Source organism: Diadema antillarum, unplaced genomic scaffold (assembly GCF_040938485.1).
Source record: "Diadema antillarum isolate AM-2024a unplaced genomic scaffold, OU_Dant_1.0 seq00000263_RagTag, whole genome shotgun sequence".
Taxonomy (NCBI): domain Eukaryota; kingdom Metazoa; phylum Echinodermata; class Echinoidea; order Diadematoida; family Diadematidae; genus Diadema; species Diadema antillarum.
The window spans coordinates 1,383,130-1,390,100 of record NW_027271301.1 but is presented as its reverse complement, the minus strand read 5'-3'; positions in this window follow the sequence as shown (position 1 = coordinate 1,390,100).

Below are 6,971 nucleotides of genomic sequence, written 5' to 3'. Positions count from 1 at the left end.
CTCTCTCTCTCTCTCTCTCTCTCTCTATATATATATATATATATATATATATATATTGAATGTATCATACATATGTATATTAAGTCATAATCCATCATGCCATCAACAGTTATTAATACTGTACAAAAGAACACAAGAAGCAAAATATATTTCATTTCTCTTCCTCTGATTGTACAAATTCCTGAAGACAGTGTGCTGAATAAGGCACATGTTAACATTTGTTATATATCATTCTGAATACAAAATAAAATTCAGAACGTCTATGTTCATGAATTTACACTTTACATGTAAAAAGGAAGTACTCATGGATATATATTGCCATTTTTATAAATATTTACAGATATAAAACATGAAGGCAGTTATGGTTTGCCCACACAGAAAAAAACTGAAGACAGACAGCAGAGCAAGGAAGTATAATTCTGCACCATGTACAAGTTAGCTGTATACAGTAAAATCACATGAATGTACGTGTATTTAAACAGGGTAAAGATTTCATCAAAGTAGAAACTAGTGTGAGAAAAAGTATCTAAGAGTTTCACAAGATTTCACAAACAGTGACATAAGCTGCAACCCACTGCAAAACAGAGTATCTGTATCCTACAAACCTGGTCACAAATCACTGTAAAATTTAATTTTGACATGATATAGACTTACTTGTAGTTATAAGTGAGGTACTTCAAAACTGTCCCATTTGATGTCTCTGCATGACAAAATGTCTACCATTCTGTTAATTTGATTTTATGGCTTGGGTACAGAAATTATTTTGAACATGGTTTAACACTTTTGATAAAATGAGTATAATCTTGGTCAGTAGGTAAAATGAGGAGTGTTTGAGAATACAGTGTACTCTTAATCTCTTGTGGCGATACCTGCACTACAACTTTTACTATCCTCTGAACAAAAGTCCATTTCACACTTAATCACTTTCATTTCATCCATTTTGATTTCTTCTACCTTTTCCAGGATACTACTATGCTTGACAACATGAATGTATACATTTTGTTTTAGCTTAGAAGATAATCATGTGAAGTACTCTTTATACACACATGGATTTCATGAATAGTCAACTCTGTAGAAATCAAGTCCCAAGTGGAGAAAGGAAGATACATATTTAACTAGCTAAACTATAGCTAGGTTATTTGCTTGATGAAGAGAGAGAGACAGAGAGAGGAAAAAAGACTGAACTTGCTTGACTTATTCAAGTTATTGTGTACACCACAAATCATTATTTTAGAATACACTGTAGCAGAAGCTTTCATATAAATAATCACACATGCAAAGGCCTTGTCCGTTTGTAAATGAATACATAAACACAGCTGCATAGATCTGGCAATGTTTACTCTACCTCTCAGAGGTAAGAACAAGAAAAGCACCCAATCCATTATGGGAAAAAATATCACATTTGCTTTTTTCCATATGTTGAGGACTAATTCTACATAATTGATCCAAACTACCCAAACAAACCAAAGAAATTAAATGAAAACTACGCAATAACAAGAGGTAGATAAAATCAAATAAATCTGAAGATGGCTTCAAACATAAGATAGTTATACAGATTATAATTGATAAGATTTGATTGCAAAGGTTGCAAAGGGAGTCCTCAATGACCTCCTGACAACTTGATAACTTGTCTCTGTTCAGCGATGATACAGCTCTTTGATTAGACAGTAAAACAGCACTATCTGTTGAAGGTTATCTCATTGCCTGAGGAGACTGTCCCTGGGATGTAATGAGTATGGATTACAATTACTACCGCAGCCATTCTTGAGCACTGGTTACATCTCATGTGTTCTCTACTTAAAGTTCCTCTAGTCTGTATTTTACAACATTCTGTGATGATCTGATGATAATGAACATGTGAATCCTGATCATTATTCAGTCTGTCTCCTGGACTGTGATAAAGACTCATGGTAGGTGATTAGGCCTACATCATTAACTTGAACAACTCTTCAAAAATGCTAGTTGCACATCAGAAATCTGCCCTGGCAACATATACCTCCAGTTGTAGATTTCCCCTCCTAAAAAAGGGAAATAAGGGTCACTGAAATGCCTTTTTATGACACCTCTTGATTTACCACGATGGAACTATGCCATCAAGATGAAATGTATTCATAATGCTACGGTTGAAACTTAAGCAGTGTAGACATTAGCCAACAAAGCATTGGCATCTTCACCACTGGATGATCTGAAATGGTTGACTTTGGGTGCATGATTACCGAAGTTTGGTAAATGGAAGCACGTGCATCAAAGCTGGCTACATTCCTCAGTCTATGAAGTTCTTGGACACCAGGAGAACCACTCCTACCAGAATACACACCAGGCCGGCGATCGCTGCCCACTTGTTGCACTGGACAGGACGACACTGGGACAGCAGGGCATCGTCAGCCTGTACATTGGCAGATTCATGATGATAGGAAGTAATGTTGCCTGATTTTTGGACCAGTTTTGTTTTAGTTGTCCCTACATGTATTTTCTTTTAGTTACAGAGTATCAAGAACATGAATTGGAGGTTCAGTCTTGCTTATGTCTACTGGGAATTCTCCTGCATGTCACTTTGTTTGACATTCTAATGTGTTGTTTTTTGTGTAAAAATAGTAGTGCATCACTACTGAAGTGTGACTATGGGCCATGTATGCTATTGTTGTATCTGTTTTATATACAGTGTAATAGAAATAATAAATCAAAGAATGCTAATGTTACAGCATACTGTGAAGTACTGAGTATACATACTATACAGTGTTTAGATCAGGAGAAAGTGTTCTAGTTACAATAATTTAATAAAAAAAGGATGCTGAACTTCATTCAATTAAGAATATACAAAAAAAAAAATGTATGACAAAATACATCTGCCCCTGCACTACTGTTTTAAAGACAAGAAGAACAACTTATTCAGAAAGTTGAATTGTTTTCAGTCAAAAAAGAATGACATTAAAAAAATCTTACTTTGCAATTCATGGGTGTGGTTAGTAAACACACCCCAAAGTCATGTCTTTATCTAAAACATTATTGTTAAAGTATATATTAAATATATATATATATATATATATATATGAAAAAAAATATATATATATGATTACTCACTGAATCCAATCTCTTTTCTGCCTTGTCATTGATATCATCGACATCAACAGTATCACGATTGCTGACAGTTGGCATGTGTTTAAGCCCAAGCACTCTCTGAACTTTGGGTGTACTTCTCTGTCGTACACGTAGGCTCCTTCTCAGCAGCCCAGGAGTCTCAATGGAAACTTGACTTCTTGTTAGCACTGTGGAATTTCTGGTGGTTGATGCTTCAGAATCACTGTCTTGACTGGTCAGTCGGTCACTGCGGCTTCCTTCAACAGTCTTGCTGTCTGAATGCTGGTGCGATTGTCTCTTCTTAAAGTCCTCAAGGATGTCTGCACAGGAGACCAAGTTCTCCTCTGGCTCCCACGTATCCTCTTGTGGGCCAAATCCTTTCCAACGGATTCGATACTCGGTCTGCCCATTCCTCTTCTGCCTTGATCTAAGAATTTCTTGAACCTGTATGCAACAAATTATGATGTACTGAATTCAAAAGACATCATGACATATGATTGGTGAATTATGTATGACCTAGTTAGGAAGCATTTGATTTTGCTACCATAATTTTTAGTAATCAGGGCAATTATCCCCAAGGACAATATTACATCCAGGTTAAATACTGGTTAGTGTAAGGTTAGAGTAAAGATTAGGGCAAGATTTAGGGTTAGAGTTAGGATTAGGTTCAGGATTAGGATTAGGGTTAGAACCGTTAGGGTCAGGGGAAGGGACTGGGGTAACTGTCCAGGGGGTAATTGCCCTAGACTGTAATTTTCATCTTCACACACCAATGCATTTTATTTTTCCATACTTTTGTATGATAAATCTTTCTAATTCTGAAGAGTTAAAAGGGAGTAGGATGCTACAAGAAAACAGGTGGAAATTTCTTTAAATACTGGTCTAGTTTATTGGGCAAGTATTTTGCTTTTCATTATTTGGCTATATACATGTACATTGTAGGCTGCCTTTACGTATATTTGCCAACATTTTGAAAGAGAATGAAAAAAAAATGAAGATGACCAAGAATGATATAGATCTATTAAATTAGGGTAAACGACAGAGAAACTCACTATGATTATAATACTTCAGTCTTATAATGGTTAGGATTAGAGTAACCGCAGCAGCGACCCCAATACGTACCGTAATTATGTTACAGCGCCCAGCGCCGGGGTTAAGATTAGAGTTGCCTTGGATGTTCACTACACACAGAATAAATTGGTCTGTGACACAACATTGATTATTGGTGTGTTGCGACATTGATCGGCCAGTTAGTCCTAAACAGAGTGATGCATGGTGATGTACAAGAATATAGCTGTTGCCAGAAATCTATCTCACTCCTTAGGTGGAAATATTGTTTGAAAAGTATGAAATGTCGACTGATGGGTAGGTACGACAGTATATACTACGTAAGTGTTCTTTTTGTCACATTGTTTGTGCTTGATCTTTTTCATCCTCTATAGTTCAACCCTTTTCAGTTTGGGGTATACATATCCTTTTTTGTGAGGCATTCCCATCATTTTTCTTTACACCACAAACAAGATAACATATCGCAATTGAGAGATTGGTTGCCCTGTGATTACATCAGCTAAAGAAGTAATTAGTCTTACTCTTACCATGCCTTTTTGTGTACAATCACTCTCGCTCTCTCTCCTAGCCCATGGAGACTTCCATCATGTACACTGCACTGCCACCTGCTCACTGCACAAAAATTTGATCGCCTGATTCTTTAAGTTTTACAACAAAAACCCGAGCCCATATTCTTCAAAATCTACACACATCACCCACGACGACAGAACATACATTTGTGGTACAGTATATACTGGGTGCTAAAGCAAGCAAAGATAACTGGTAGTTAAAATAGTATCTGAGGCGAGGGCACGAGCGCGGCGAGGGCGGGGCGGGGAGACACCTGTTCGCTCTTCATCTACCAACAGGTGCAGGTGCGCCGGTGCGGGTATACACAACATAATGCTATACAATTGAACAGTATATATCCGACATAACCGTAGTGCCAATGTCACAAAACATCGCCAGTTTATTTTACTCTAAGAACAGCTTGCCGATTCTGGTCATAAGACCCAAATGTCAGAGAAGTGGTTGTAAATTATCTCACCTCAAAGATGTCACCCATAATCTTTCACTCAAGCTTGCACCAGTTAATGGCAGTTATCGAGAGGAAATAACGATGCTTCCACAGCGCAGCGCAACCTTTTGGATCAACGCGCTTCCCGCTTCTAAGTAACAACCTCGGTTCCAGGTTTTCATGCGTGCAATCATAACAGATTTTCGCCCTGACTTTCTATCAGCCACGTACACATTATGACTGTTTGGTCTGTAGGGATCAAAATTTTCTACTGTTTAGAAGGAAATCTTTCATCCTAGAGATCCTTCCATGTTTCTTGTGGATGCATTGAAAATAAATTGCTCCAAGCAATGGCAATAAAGCATATCATTTTTATATATTTAATACCCAACAACTTAAAAAAAAATTAACTCTGTTTGATATGACTGGAGGTACTATACAGAAATTTCTGTCTTGATGAGAAATACGATTATCCTTGCAACACACCTTCAGTATATTAAGATGATTGGACTATACGAACGTTACATGATCAGACACGAAGGAATCATAGAGTCCACTTTTCATGTAACCTCCTCCCCCCAAAAAAGTACCTTAATGTTTTGTTTTGTTTTGTTTTTTCATTTTCCAGTTAGCTGTATTCAGGCAGCACAATAGAAATGCCTTAACAGCCTTGGTCTCGTCCTTTGTCGTGAAGGCTGGGTAACGTGACCTCGTGATGACCCAACCCGTAACAACCCAAACCCTGATGGACATCTAAAAATTTTTCATTTCACTTTGTATATATACAGACTCCAATACACAATTTATCGCTTATGATAAAGTGAACATCTCTTTTATACTGTGACTGGTATAATAAGCAAATAGATGGGTTTACCAGCTATACCTAAGAGATCACAAACAATATGTTTCTTTATTCGGTCAGACCTCTAGCAAACAATCTGTGTAGGTTGAAAGATTGTGGCGTTCCCCAAGGCAGTCTACTGTGGTCTCTGTTGTTCATTACGTACATAATGACATAAATATGCCCCCAATGTTTTAGCTTTTCAGACAACTAAATCATTGTTTTTGTTTTGTTTTGTGTGTTTTTTTTTTGCATCCGAGATCCTCACACCTTTGTGGATGCCCTAGATTTATAACTTAAAGAACATCTCCACTGAATGAGGTCAACGTCATAAGTTCGACACCCACCAGTCGTACAGCCCATCCACGAGTCATACAGCCTATGACACTAGACAAATAATAACAAAAAACAAATTCCAATGAATATTCTGCATAGGCTACTCTATTCTATTCCCTTTTGTATATTTGCATGTTTGTATATTTGGAGACTGTTAAGATGATATTTATGCCTGAGAGCATAACAATTTAATTACCGTATTTGAATCTTGAATCTACTCGTATTTTATCTTATTCATTCATTTATTTGTTTATTACACGTGTGTCCCCCTGTATACTCGTGTTTTAGCTTATCTATTTATTCGTTAATTTATTTATTACACGTGTGTCTCCCTGTATACTCGTGTTTTAGCTAATCTATTTATTCGTTAATTTATTCATTACACGTGTGTCTCACTGATCTCTTCTCTCCAGATAGAGAGGATGGGTTTGTCTGTGGAAGTGAGTGACTAGCAAAGCAGTGGGAGGTGGGACAGAGCTTCCCACCTTACACCTGTACCATACTAGTACCTCCTGCTGGTGCTCTGGCAGTACCAAGGAGGTACTAGGCAAGCTTGCCTAGTACTTTTAGTACCTCCTTGGCAGTACTTAGTGGAGAGAACATATCGCAGTTGATTTTACACACAAACAGATCCAAACAATTTAGAGCGAC